Below are 15,807 nucleotides of genomic sequence, written 5' to 3' on the forward strand. Positions count from 1 at the left end.
ACACAAAAATATATTATAGCCTTATATATTTATTATTAATACTTAGTACACCAGCAAGAAAGCATTAACCAGAACTTCTTTTACAGGATCGATACCTGAGAGCAGCTGCTTAAAATATTAATCTCAGTGAGGGTAAGTTTGGATGTAAAGGTGAGAGGAATTTCCCAGTCATCTACTTAATGGAATTCCTGAGGGCTCTTAAAACTCCTAAGAATGGACAGTGGTATATGTCAGTGACAAAGGTAGGGTACTTTAAAATTTATTTACATTGATTGACTCATATGTGTACACTTGGTTTTGGATGTTGCTTGGGCAAGTTACCTATCCCCAAACTCAAAGAACATAAGCAGCAGGTTTAGGGAGTTTGTTGGTAAATGGGGAGAGATGAGTTGAGGAGGAGAGCAGCAGAAATTTTTCAAAGAAGAGGTCACCCTGGCACTGATTCTGACTGTTGTACAGCAAAGAGTGCAAGGTTGATCAGAGGGTGCAGAGAGCAAACACCACAGATCCTCCCCTCTGGGCCCTGCCCACACCCCAGAGACCCACAGCAGGACTCAGTCTGGCCGATATTTAGGTTCCAGAAAAGCTTTCTTTACACCAGTTCAGGAAACTTTCTGCCTAAGCAGTCCCAAAACTAGCTGATAAATACCTTCATTTGTCTAGACATACAGGAAAGAAACAAAGATACATTTTCATATTTTAAACTTTCGTCTCCCTGAACAGAGATAATTTGAAATGCAAAGAGCAGAAATAACACTTTTAAATAAATGTGCTGTTCTTAGAATTCAGCATAACAACCTAATATGATCAGGGTGAAATATTGACGAAATATTCCTCCAAGACCATAGAATAGACAGCACCAAGAGTGAAACATGCAAACTGTATGCATTGATATCTCCATGTGGGTCCATCAATTTTACAAACGTGCTACTCTGGTGAGAGTGCTGACACCAGGGGTAGGCTTCACACATGTGGACAGGAGGGATATGGGGAATCTCTGTACCATATGCTCTATTTGCTGGGGTCCTAAAACTGCTCTAAAAATTGTTGTACAACACACAAAAAATACTGATTAACAGATCCTTCCTGACTTTGAAAATGGAGCATTGCAGTATAGTCTGTAAAAGCAAAGAAAGATGAGGAGGGGAGAAAAAAAACTTCAAAAATGACTTAATTTGCTCCAGGATAAGGACAAATAAAATCTGTACCACGAAACAATATTGCTGAGAAACAGCAAATTACACATATAATTTTACGTTTTGTTTTGCATTTATTTGACATTTTTATAAATATTCTTTCTAATCAGAGAATTATAAGCATAAGATCCGTCTTAGATATTTCCTGTAGCTGCCTCCTCATAAGATGTCAGAGGCACTGCTATTAACATTTGACCAATAAATAAAACAAGGAAGTGTGTGTGATCTGCTTGCAGGGTGTTTGCATCCAGGTTCCAGGGCCAGCTTCTTGCGACACTTCTCTCTTCAGGTGGAATCGCTCTTGACTTGGCACAAGGCAGTGATGAGGAATCACACGGCAATAACCACATTCAGCTTGCTGGGATTGACAGATGACCCAAATCTACAAGTCTTGCTCTTTGTATTTTTGTTTATCACCTACCTACTGAGTGTGACTGGGAACCTCACCATTATTAACCTCACACTGTGGGATTCACATCTTAAAACTCCCATGTATTTTTTACTCCGAAATTTCTCTCTTAGAAGTTTCATTTACCACTGTCAGTATCCCCAGATTCCTGTATGCTCTGATATCTGGAGATAATACAGTTACTTATAATGCTTGTGCCACCCAGTTATTTTTTATTGTCCTCTTTGCTGCAACAGAATTTTTTCTCCTTGCCGCCATGTCCTATGACCGCTACGTGGCCATCTGTAAGCCCCTGCATTACATGAGCATCATGAACAATAGAGTCTGCACTACACTTGTTCTCTGCTGTTGGATTGCAGGCCTGTTAATCATCCTCCCACCCTTTGTCATGCGCCTCCAGCTGGAATTCTGTGACTCAAATGTGATTGATCATTTTGGTTGTGATACATCTCCTATTTTACAGATAACCTGCTCAGACACAGTGTTCATAGAGAAAATTGCCTTGAGTTTTGCTGTGGTGACACTTATTATTACCTTGGTGTGTGTAGTCCTCTCTACACATACATCATCAAGACCATTCTCAGATTCCCTTCTGCCCAGCAAAGGAAAAAGGCCTTTTCCACCTGCCTTTCCCACATGGTTGTGGTTTCCCTCACCTATGGCAGCTGCATCTTCATCTACATCACGCCCTCGGCAAAGGAAGGAGTAGCTATTAATAAAGTGGTGTCTGTGCTCACAACGTCTGTTGCCCCTTTGCTTAATCCATTCATTTATACACTCCGAAACAAACAAGTGAAAGATGCCTTCAAAGACACAGTAAAACAGATTGGATTTCTCACAAAGAAGTAAGAGACTATTCATTTTTTTTAGACTAAACTAAATTAAATTTAAATATGAATAATCCATGAGCTATATTCATGACTTCTCCAAATAAACTGTTTCTTCCTATTCTGTAGTTTTATTGACATTATCTTTCCCTAAAAGCATTTTCCCCTTATAATTGAAAAGTCAAAATCAAGGCATTTATGTCTCGTTCTTTTATGTTTATTTTTCTTCAGAATGGTTTCTTTAATAAATGCATGTTCCAGAGACTTGAGTCCCAAAGTGCTCAATGTCATAGAAATTAAATACAAATAAATGAAATTCCATCTCTGGATATATTATATAGTCTTCTCTTAATATACAGTACAGATGCCCAGAGACTATTTCTCACTTTTGGAAATACTTTAACATCAAACCTCCAAATGTGTAAGAGCAAATCAAGATTCTTCCAAAAATCTTGAAAGTAGATCACACGTGCATTGCAGAGCACTTCTTCGTTATAAAATGTTCACCAATCAAGAATGAGCACAAGTTGTTAATGGGGCAACTTCAAAGTCAGTGAACTATATTCTTTCCTTTAAACACAATTTTTCCACAAAAAACCATTTCTATTGACATTTCTTGAAATTATATCAGTTCACAGCCTCCTGAAATATGAAGACAACACAAGAGAAAGGACAACACTCCAATTACTACATGTCCTTTACTGGCTTTATCTTTGATGGTATTTAGATGTAGACTAAAGGAGAACAAGCCAGAATTTAGAGGCAAGAGAATCGAATCTTGGTTTGATAAGTTTCCCGATACCTGGACCTCCATTATCCCTCGATTGAAGAACAATGTTAGTGGGGTGTGGGGGGCAAAATACGTGGAGGAGGTCAAGTATACAGTGGTGGATGGTAACTAGACTTTTGGTGGTGATCACTTTGTACTGTATACAGATGTTAAATTATAATTTAACATTATTTAAGCTGTATACTTAAATTCATAGAATGTTATTACCAGTTTTCCTCAGTTAAAAAAAGGAGAATGTTAAAGATTAGGAGGATTGGTCAAAAACATTAAAAAAGTTATTAATTCAGGAAAGACACTCTGATCTTTCTGGACCTGGTAGATTGTTTCCTTCCTCAGCTTAGGGAAGTTTTCAGCTGTTACATCTTCAAATAAATTTTCTACTCCTATCTCTTTCTTCTTCTGGGACTCCTATAATGTAGATATTAGGACATTGATGTTGTTCCAGAGCTCTTTTACCTGATTCACATTAAGTCTTTATTCCGTCTGTTGTTTAGCTTCAGTGCTTTCCATTACTCTGTCTTCCAAGTCACTTATCTGTTCTTTTGAATCTTCTAGTCTACTGTTATTCCCTCCAGTGTATTTTTTATTTTTTATTTTCAATTCTTTACACCTGATTTCTTTTTTGCTTTCTATCTCTTTGTTGAGTCCACCTTGAGTTCTGCTATTCTGTTTTTCTCAAGTACAGTGAGTATCTTTAAGACCATTACTGTCCACTTTTTTTTAGTTTTTGCATATGTTTATTTCATCTTTTTATTTTTATTATTTTTATTTTGGTATCATTAAACTACAATTACATGAGCAACATAATGGTTACTAGACTCCCCCCATTATCAAGAACCCCCCATGTGCCTCATTGCAGTCACTGTCCATCAGCGTAGTAAAATGCTATAGAATCACTACTTGTCTTCTCTGTGTTGTACAGCCTTCCCTGTGTCCCCCACACATTATGAATGCTAATCATAATGCCCCCTTTTTCCCCTTATCCCTCCCTTCCCACCCATCCTCCCCAATCCCTTTCCCTTTGGTAACTGTTAGTCCATTCTTGGGTTCTGTGATTCTGCTGCTGTTTTTTCTTTGTTCTTATACTCCACAGATGAGTGAAATCATTTGGTACTTGTCTTTCTCCACCTGGCTTATTTCACTGAGCATAAAACCCTCTAGCTCCATCCATGTTGTTGTAAATGGTAGGATTTGTTTTCTTCTTATGGCTGAATAATATTCCATTGTGTATATGTACCACATCTTCTTTATCCATTCATCTACTGTTGGACACTTAGGTTGCTTCCATTTCTTGGCTATTATAAATAGTGCTGTGAAAAACAAAGGGATGCAGATATCTTTTCCAAACTGGGCTGGTCAAATGGTATTTCTCTTTTTAGTTTTCTGCGGAATCTCCATACAGCTTTTCACATGGTTGAATTAATTTACATTATCACTGGGAGTGTAGGAGGGTTCCCCTTTCTCTACATTCTCACCAGCATTTGATGTTATTTGTCTTTTGGATGTTGTCCATCCTTACTGGTGTGAGGTGATATCTCATTGTGGTTTTAATTTGCATTTCTCTGATGATTAGCGATGTGGTGCTTCTTTTCATGTGCCTGTTGGCCATCTGAATTACTTCTTTGGAGAAGTGTCTGTTCAGATCCTCTGTCCATTTTTAATTGGATTATTTGCTTTTTGTTTGTGAGGTGCATGAGCTGTTTATATATTTTGTATGTCAACCCTTTATCAGATATGTCATTTATGAATATTTTCTCCCATACTGTAGGATGTCTTTTTGTTCTATTGATGATGTCCTTGGCTGTACAGAAGCTTTTCAGCTTGATGTAGTCCTACTTGTTCATATTTTCTTTTGTTTCCCTTGCCTGGGGAGATATGTTCATGAAGAAGTTGCTCATGTTTATGTCCCAGAGATTATTGCCAATGTTTAATTCTAAGAGTTTTATGGTTTCACAACTTACATTCAGGTGTTTGATCCATTTTGAGTTTACTTTTGTGTATGTGGTTAGACAATAATACAGTTTCATTCTCTTAAATGTAGCTGTCCAGTTTGTCCAGCACGAGCTGTCATTTCCCCATTGTGTATTCATGGCTCCTTTATTGTATATTAATTAACCATATATGTTTGGGTATATATCTGGGCTATCTAGTCTGTTCCACTGGTCTGTGGGTCTGTTCTTGTGCCAGCACCAAATTGTCTTGATTACTGTGGCTTTGTAGTAGAGCTTGAAATTGGACGTGAGATTCTCCCTGGTTACTCTCCCTTTACAAGGATGCTTTGCCTATTCAGGGTCTTTTGTGGTTTCATATGAATTTTAGAACTATTTGTTCCATTTCGTTGAAGAATGCTGTTGGTATTTTGATAGGGATGTCATTGAATCTGTAGATTGCTTTAGGCAGGATGGCCATTTTGACAATATTAATTCTTCCTACCCAAGAGCATGGTATGAATTTCCATTTGTTAGTGTCCTCTTTAATTTCTCTTAAGAGTGTCTTATAGTTTTAACAGTATAGGTCTCTCAATTCCTTTTTTAGGTTTATTCCTAGGTATTTTATTCTGTTTGATGAAGTTGTGAATGGAATTGTTTTCCTGATTTCTCCTTCTGCTATTTGATCATTAGTGAATGGAAATGTCACAGATTTCTGTGTATTAATTTTGTATCCTGCAACTTTGCTGAATTCAGATATTAGTTCTACTAGTTTTGGAGTGGAGTCTTTAGGTCTTTTTCTGTACAATATCATGTGATCTGCAAACAGTGACAGTTTGATTTCTTCTTTGCCAATGTGGATGCCTTGTATTTCTTCGTTTTGTCTGATTGCCGTGGCTAGGACCTCCAGAACTATATTGAAAAAAAGTGGTGAGAGTGGGCATTCCTGTCCTGCTCCCTATTTTAGGTGAAAAGCTTTCAGCTTCTCACTGTTAAGTATGATGTTGGCTGCGGGTTTGTTGTATATGGCCTTTATTATGTTGAGATGCTTGCCATCAATACACATTTGTTGAGAGTTTTTATCATGTATGGATGTTGAATTTTGTCAAATGCTTTTTCAGCCTCTATGGAGATGATCATGTGGTTTTGTCCTTCTTTTTATTCATGTGGTCAATGACGTTGATGGATTTTTGAATGTTGTACCAAGAACCAGCTCTTGGTTTCATTGATTCTGTCTATTGTTTTATTCTTATCAATTTTACTTATTTCTGCTCTAATCTTTATTGTGTCCCTCTTTCTACTGACTTTGGGCCTCATTTGTTCTTCTTTTTCCAGTTTTGTTAATTGTGAGGTTAGACTGCTTATATTTGATTGTTCTTCTTTTTGCAGTTGGCCTGTATAGCAATATACTTTCCTCTTAGCACAGTCCTGGCTGGGTCCCACAGATTTTTCAGTGTTGAATTATTGTTGTCATTTGCCTAAATATGTTGCCTGATTTCTGTTTTTATTTGATCATTGATCCACTGGTTATTTAGGAGCATGTTGTAAACCCTCCATGTGTTTGTGGAATTTTTCATATTGTTTGCATAATTTATTTCCAGTTTCATACCTTTGTAATCTGGGAAACTGGTTGGGACTCATTCAATCTTTTTGAATTTACTGAGGCTCTTTTTGTGGCCTAGTAAATGATCTTTTCTTGAAAATGTTCCATGTTGTGCCAGTTATTTTTTATAGACGTTTTTGCAGTAACAGAATTTTCTCCTAGCAACCATGTCCTTTGATCAAGATGTAGCCATTTGCAAACCCCTGCATTACATGACTATTATGAACTACAGGGTCTGCAAAAGGCTCATCTTCTGCTGTTGGATGACTTCTTTGTTGATCGTATTGCCACCACTCAGCTTGGGACTGGTTCTGGAATTCTGTGCCTCTAATGCCATTGACCACTTCACACGTGATGCTTACCCTATGCTGAAGGTCGCATGCTCAGATACATGGCTCATACAGCAGATGGTTATTGTCTGTGCTGTGATGACTTTCCTCATGACTGTGGTGTGTGCGGTTCTGTCCTACATGTACATCATCAGAACCATTCTAAGACTCCCTTCTGCACAGCAGAGGACAAGAACCTTTTCCAGCAGCTTTTCCCACATTATCATGATTTCCATCACCTATGGCAGCTGCATCTTTATTTATAGCAAATCTTCAGCAAAAGCTGAAATGGTCATTAATAAGGGAGTGTCAATACTCACTACTTCTATTTCCCCATGTTAAACTCATTTATTTATACAGTGAGGAACAAACAAGTGAGACAAGACTTTCATGACTTAGTCAAAATTTTTATATTATTCTTAAGGAATTAGGGGAGCATTGTTGTGCAGATCCCTAATCATATTTCCCTCACATTCTGTGTAATTTTCTTCTTTCCTGATCTAGATTTGGCCTTCCATTCAGTTCTAATGCTGGTCAAGTCATCCCTTTCATCACCTTATAGAGAAACCTCTTTGAGATAATAATCATAGTGAATAAAAGTGAGAATAGGTGTTTCAGGAAATCTAAGCATGACTTCACTCTTAACATTTCCATACCAATGCTGAAAGGATTGGGAAATTTGTCTTAAAATATTACTGCCATGGGGCACATCATTCCTACAAATAAAAAAAACAAACAAAATACAAAACAAAAAAAACATTAAAATAAGAAGAGACATAATATTGAAAAGAATCAATAATTTCTGTGTGCAACAATAAAATATTTTATTCACCCAAGATATATTTTAATACAAAGAATAAGTATAAAATTTAGAATTTGAAAGAAGAATTTACTACTGAAGAATCTTTAAAACCACAAGATTCACATATTTTATTGACTGGATCCAAACCAATACGTAAGTTATTTAAAAATTATGGAAAGGAAATGAATTCATTAATATTAAGAAAGAAATGCATTGGTATTTCCTGTTAAAGATTAATCATTCCCTGAAGTTACTTAAAAGAAATTGATATTGATGTACCAATTAAAATGTGAAATCTTGAATGTAGAGAATTTAAGCAAACAGATGGCAGTGAGTCTGAGGAAATCAATACGGGGCTAAAAGAGTGATAAATTCATAACCAGCAAGCCAAGTATACTGGAAATGAAGAAAAGAGAAATAGAACATAATGATAATACCAATATCACTGTGAAGATTTGCTCTTTTAATATGAAAAAAAAGTGTCCAAATTATGCATCCATGCGGTAAGTGGAAGTTTTCAGCCAGAGTTTCCAGAATTTCCCACCAGGCCTTAGGCCATTTTCATACCAGCATGTGTGTACAACAGCAGAGCCTCTGGTGAATCTGGGTCAAGGGGTGGAGAGACAATGGCCGTTCTCTCCTCCCCTCCATTCCTGGTATCTAGTTGGTGGGGAGACACCAGTCTCCTATGACCTGTCCATGGAGATCCCGATAGAAGGGGCCATCTGTGGGATAGAGCGTGATCCACAGCCAGAAAAGACAGACAGAGTGAGGGCTGGCTAGCAAACTCAAGCAAGCAGTTGGCAATAAAACCTCTTTCCCAAACCTGCCATTCCCCGTGTCCTCTTTTGGTTTCACCCGATTCATAGCAACTTGCCCAGGAGTGGGGAACCCCTTACCCCCAGAACTACAGCACCTAACAGTGATTCCCTAAAGAAAGATCAGCATTTCATTACTCATTATATTCTCTACCAACTTCAGCTTACATAGTACAACATATTAAAACTTCCTTTGATACTTGTTCTCTTACTGCAATCTACTTCTCATATCACGGCCCAGCTAGGCAGGAATTTTCCCCTCATTTTTAGCTTTCAAACTCCCAGGGCTCTCCAATTTAAATGACATTCCCACGAGGAATTTTTTGCTGACCTTGTCCTATGATTCCACTAACAGAACCACCAGGCCTGGGTTAGTCTGACTCATTCACGCTAGTGTCACCACTTACCCGCTGCTTTCATTCCTTGCCCTACCGCGATTTCATGTTTACTTGTCTTTATTCTACTCTCAATAGCAAATGCCCAGGAGAATGTCTGCTTCATATGCCAAATTCTAGAATCCTTTATATGTGGCATCTAGACAAATATTAGTTACATAATAGATAATTTTCCAATATGATGATTTGAACCTTCTGATGATGCAAAATGAAATATGTGAGAACAAAAAACAAAGAAGTAGTATTTGACATTAATCTGTGAACAAAAGATCAAGAAAGGCATGGATATAAGTAAAAATTCTGTTAGAATATTCATTTCTAAATATGTGGAGGAAATAAAATGTAAGCCAGAAATTGTTGAAACTTTATAATATTGATTAGAACTCCAAGGGAATATTTTCCCAGCTGGGGGTAAAATACTGTTGAAACTTAAATCAGTCAAAAGGAGAAATAAAGTGGGAGAAACCTGTTAATTGCCTACAAGCAATCATCCACTTCTGCTTGCCAGGGCTGCAGAAAAAGGGACACCACCAAATATGTCTATTCCAGGTAGGCCCTGCTCCCCCATATAATCATGTATTGATATGGAGATATACTACTTCTCTCCACCCTTGGAAATGCCTATTGATATGGAGATGCATTAAGGCCAGGAGAGATTCTGGAAATATTGCAATTTTACACACAGCCCACCCTCCAGAAATCTCACATCACAATCTGATCTTTCACCGTCTTCCACAATGGCCTATGTGTGAGAAAACTGGAGCATTGTAACCAGACCAATGACGTACAATAACAACAACAGCAAAATCAAGAATATTCACAAGCAGGATGATTCAGCTAGTTTCAAAGTCCTGTGCAGATTAAGTCCATAGCTCACCCATTCCACAGGCAGGCAGTAGTTAAACAGGTAGGGAGTTCAGAGCAGTCATCATGCAGCAGCTGCAGCTGGGGGCGGGTCGAGGCCACAGGGCCTGTAGAAGAAAATAACCTTAAGGATGATAAGATTCATCTTTTAATGATATCAGCATGAGCTAATCTTGTCCATCAGGCAGAATGCATGCAAGAGAGTGCTCCTGTGATAGGACAGTGGCAGGAATGGGGTCTCATTCCAGTGTATTTTACCAGACTTTCAACACCCTCCGTGTGGAAGTTACAGGTGGGTCAATATATAGGGCTATGGGAGGTACATGCACTGGCCATAAAGATGCTCTTACCTCTCAGATGTTTTGGGTACACTGCCACGATTTTCAGGTAAATATGATGTTCCAAAGGACAACAAAGGAGGCCAGCTTCCAGGCCATTTCCCCAAGGTGCCAGGAGGACCAGACATTGCTGGTCCATGTGTCGAAATGTCCAAAGCCACATCCACTCAACAGTTTCTGGGGTTTGATGCAGTTGGGGCTGGCAGCAGGATGTTGCTCTGCTGGCCATATCCTGGCTTCGATAACTCCACTTTGGTTTGCACATACACTTGTATAGGAGAGGGAGCAATGTGTGTTAGCATGTCCACAGGGCTCAAGGCTCCTTTTGGGACCTCTCATTCAAACACCATAACACTGTCCATAAGCAAACTGACCAGCCCTGTAGACTACTGGTGTCCGACTTCAGGCCAAATTTCAACACACCATTGTTCCTCTCTATCATGCCTGCCCTGGTAGGCTTACATGGTACATGAAACTACCACTTTATTCCTAAATCCTGCACCCATTCTTGTAATGCACATCCAGTAAAGTGGTGCCTTGATTGTTCTCTATCACCTGCAGCTGGCCATAGGCTGCAAAGAGATGCTCTAGGCTCCTTTTGGTCATTTGCTGATCTGCACGATGTGCAGGAAAAGTAACCAAAAGTCCAGCAGCTATATCCACGCAAGTCATGGCATACCAGTATCCTTCTGATATGGGCAGAGGCCCAATATAGTTTATCTGTCACCTGACAAAGTGTATTAGCCAATATACTATTGTCCCATGCTACGGGGGACATGGTGTAAGTCTCTCTTAGAGCACACAAAGCACTGCTTCTGGGATCTGCTGACTTCTTCAAAGGTCAGTGGCAAGCCCCACCAATGGGCTACAGCCCACATTGCCTTCTACCCCACATACAAGAAATGCTGATGTAACCATTGGGCTACATCAGAAGCAGGCTTTCCTTCTAGCCAATGCACCTGGGCCAATGTGTCTTCTTCAGCATCCCTGGGGATGCCAAAGGCAAATGGACAGTCACATGATATACAGTAACTGTCTTAGTCTGACTAGACAACCATAGGTCTTGCCACAACTGTGGCCCCCAATGGAGCTGGTGCTAAGCATTCGTCATGGCACCTGAACCTTGGTGCTGTTCACAGCCCATCCTTACTCCTGTAAATGTTGCATCAATCTAGGACCTTCTAAATCTGAAAGATAATCAGATGAGGGCATAATATTATCAATGTAGTGATATGACCACAGTGTTTGCATTTTCTTCCATGTGGCCAAGTCCTGTGCTACAAGTTCGTGACAGCCGGTGGGACTGTGGAAGTATACTTGCGGAAGGACAGTGAATGTCCACTGCTGGCCTTCCTCTGTGAAGGCAAAGTGTTTCTGACTTTCCTGTGCTATGTCAGTAAAGAAGAAAGCATTAGCAAGGTCTACACCATGATGGTACATGCCATAGAGTGGTTTCTATAGAAGGGACAGCAGCATGCAAAGGGAGTGTGACTTTATTCAATTCTCTGTAGTCCACAGGCATTTGCCAAGAGCCATCCGTCTTTTTCACTGGTCACACTGGGTTATTAAAAGGACTATGAATGGGCTTTATGATGCCTACCTTCTCCAACTCTTCTAAAGTTTCTCCATTTTCCCAGGTAATATGTACTGCTTACTATTTGTCACCCACCAAGGTACAGGTAGAGCTACAGGAGGGTGCATAGCATGTCTCCTCAGAACTGCCTTTACCACACATACCTTCAGTCTGAACTCACCTGCAGTGGTCCGTAACCACAGACTCTGCAGGATATCTACCCCCAAAATACATTCATGGATGGGAGAAATGTACACAGTATACGCCTTTGGGGGTAAACGCCCTATCACCAATGTAATTTGGACTTTCTTCCCTCTAATTGCCTTATCCCCATTGCAATCTGTCACAGCAGGGGTCCTAGGAAAATGCTCAAGGTTGCCATAAATCAGAGAACACTCAGTTCCTGTGTCCACTAACTCCAGGACATGTTGTACATTCACAGGGGACGAATGAATTGCTTATTTGACATGTGGACTCTGGTTGCCACCACATCCCCCAAAATGGGAATCTTGACCCCATCCCTCAGTCTAACTGTAATGCCCGATTTTCCTCTTGTGAGGTTGATGGCCCAGGAAATCCTTAGTACTGTCCCCCAGGAAGATTTTCAGGGCCACAGGATGGGCATGAGGCCTTGACTCGGGTTTCCATGTCCTGTACCTCAGCAGCTGGAACTGCTGCTCTGGCTTTAATTGGTGCCACAGTTATAACAATATTCTATTGGGTTGCCCATTACGATTTTCTTTCGCTACCCCAGCTTTTATCAAATGAACTCACATCCGGGTCTTCACGAGGCCTATTACACCTCTCCTTTCAGTTGTAGCCTATACTTGCTTCTGGGCTCTTACCTCCCCATTTCTGCTAAAGTAGGGTTAGCCTCACTTTGGGTTGCCCTATGTGGGGGGCGAGAATAGTCACTAGAGCCCCAAAGAGAGATGGGGGAGCTGTATGCAGCACCAGATTTCTCATTCCTGTGTTGCACAACTCCTCATCGGGGCCCTGGGATCCATATTATAGAAGATATTTTTCATTCCCAATTCACGTAACACCTGCTGGAGCTCTGCATAGGTTTCCCAGCTAGCGGGTAAATATGTTAAATCGCCCTGATTGGCCAAACTGCTCTCATGGCTGCTCTCAGACAATCCAGAAGCACCTGATTCCCCGAGCCACTGCCAGAGGGAAGGGTGAATCATCAGGCGGGCCCAACTACCCATTTCAGAACATGACATAACAGTGTTTTCCATTCCCGTATCCCAGAGATGCAAAAGCCATGCACGCAGAGGTTCCAATGTCTTCTGCTGAAACCTGATGTTCATGTCCCCAGCTCGTCAGGGTTTAGGGGAGGAGAATGGAGTGCTCCACAGCCTGGGGAGGGGCAGCTCCTCCCTCTAAGGAGCCCTTGGTTGTTGCCTTTTTACTTTCCTAATTACAACGGGGCAGGTTTTTAATATGAGAGGGGCTAGTTCCTTTGGTAGGTGCCTTAGCAACAGACGGACTCTCGGCCCCAGCCCCTCCCCCTCCCCCAGCATCTCCTCTACCGTCTCCGGGGCTGTCCTCACTGCTCTTTCCTCCCCCGCCCCCATGGCCTCCCTCAGCACAGCTGCTCCTGCTGCCTCCTCCCTCGCTGCTAAGGTCTCTTCCAGGAGCATAAGCTGCCTTCTCAGTAACTGTCTCTCTTTCTTAAGAGCATCCTATAGATCATCACACAGTTCCCCCAAGCATCACTGAAGTGTCTCTTTCTCCTTGAAACCCCTTTCCACTATCTCATGAAACAGACACCCCACCATCCTGGCTGCTACACGACCACTCAGGGCCTCTGAACAGTCTTCTATCTCATGAGGACTAATTCCAGAGCTTCCAGTGTCTCCACCCGTACCCAACTGGGGAAGGTTCCACCCTTCTAGCAGGTGCTTTACCATAGACCAATTCTCCACTAGGGGCTCCCCAGTTGGAAACCCTATAGATAGGGGGCCCTCCGGTGAAGCTGCACCCTACACCACTGCAGCCACTAGGGCCTCCCCACCATCCACGTAGGGGCTTCCAGGTATCTTTCCATCATCTCTAGGGGCAGCCCACCTAAGAATTGCACCCATGAAGACAGATTTCAGGTTCTGAGGTTCTGTGAACTACCAACAGATGGAACTATGGGGGGGAAATATTTTCCTATCCCAGGGAAAACTACCTGAAACTGAGATCAGTCCAAGGGAGAAATAAAGTGGGAGAAAGCTGCTTATTGCTTACAAGCAGGTGTCCACTTCTGCTTGCCTGTGTCTCTTGTGACCCAGCTCCAAAAAGGGACCCCAGCCAACCACTCTGGCCTCTGCATGCCCTCACTTGCCCTTGTATTTCATATTGATATGGAGATTGACTACTTCTCTCTACCCCTTGGAACCACCTATTGATATGGAGAAGAACTAAGGCCAGGTGAGAGATTCTGGAAATATTGCAATTTTACCCACACAATATTATCAATAAATCATCATAGACTTTTATATTCAGTGTGTGTTCATATTTCCCTAGCTTACATAAAGACGTTTTGTTTTTTATTTTTGTTTCTGTTACAAGTAAAGTATTTGGATCAACATCTAACACATCACATTTAGTTGTTATGTTACAACATTTGGAAATTTCCTTCTAGGCATTTTTTTTTCATTCTTTAATTCAGGGAGAAATTAGGTTATTTGTGTTATATGATATCCTTGGTTATTAAACTGTTTCCTTATGGTATCACTTAACTTGTTTCTCTATCACCCCATTTCTTCTCACATGTTAGTTAGATTTAATTACCAATTAGATTTATATTCATATTTATAGCAAGAAGGTAGATAGGTGAGACTGTATGTTTTCTATAGCACCACATCACGAGCCTTAATGTCCATTTGACATGCTTTTAACAATGCTTAGATTGATCAGTGCATTCAGGTCTTGCAGTCTCACATCTCTATTATGAATATTTCACAAATGCTGTTTAGCACATACTAATGCATTGTCGAGGTTCATTCTTCTGTTAATTAGTTGAAAGCATTTTTTCATTTGTATTTCTGTGAATCCAGAATATTGGCTTTTTTTATATACTATTTGATTCCAAGGGAGGATATAGAGCATTAACATTCCCTCCTTTATCAATGTTCTGGGGTAGAAATTTGATGTCTTAAGAACTTCCACTGATGATCATTTCCTTTAAAAAGCTATATACACATTGATATTTTTCATGTATTTTATTTTTTTGAAACTGTTAGAGTAATTATTACATTTGAGTGCTCAAATTGTCCCATTTTATGTCAGCAGGTAGAATTAAAATTGATTCTTATTTCCTCATATGACATTTTTACTATCTTTTTTCATTCTGTTGCAATAAGATATTACAGGTTTAGTTATCTTTTCTTATTGTAGTATAGTTGATATACAATCTTATATTGCATTTAAACATACAGCACAGTGGTTCATATTAACAGTTACCATATTATTAAATCTTCACCCCCTCTATTGTTGTTACTGTCTATTAACATAGGAAGATGTTACAGAATCATCACCTATATTCTCCATGCTGTACTATAATCCCTGTAACCAGCTTACATTATGACTGAGAACTTTTGTGCCCCTCTCTCCCCCTCACCCTCCCTGCCCAAACTAGTCCCCCATGGTGACCACCAGTCTCTTCTCAGTGTCTTTGAGTCTCCTGCTATAATGGTCCTTATGATTTTTTTAGGTTTTATATTCCACAAACAAGTGAGATCATGTGGTTTTCATGTTTCTTCCCCAGGATTATTTCACTGAGCATTATTATATCCTCTAGATCCATCCTTGTTATTGCAAATGTCAGGATATCTTTTTTTTCAAAACTGAATGATATTCCATTGTTTATAAGTATGACAACTTCTTTATCCATTCAACTATTGTTGGACACTTATGTGCTCCAATAGTTGGGCTATTGTAAA

The 15,807-nt window shown here is 40.1% G+C and overlaps 1 pseudogene; it reads left to right on the forward strand.

Moving 5' to 3' along the window:
* The first annotated feature begins 1,518 nt into the window (after positions 1-1,518).
* On the forward strand, positions 1,519-2,454 carry LOC130685135 (olfactory receptor 6C2-like; annotated as a pseudogene).
* The last annotated feature ends 13,353 nt before the right edge of the window (positions 2,455-15,807 follow it).

Source organism: Manis pentadactyla, chromosome 10, assembly GCF_030020395.1.
Source record: "Manis pentadactyla isolate mManPen7 chromosome 10, mManPen7.hap1, whole genome shotgun sequence".
NCBI classification, from domain to species: domain Eukaryota; kingdom Metazoa; phylum Chordata; class Mammalia; order Pholidota; family Manidae; genus Manis; species Manis pentadactyla.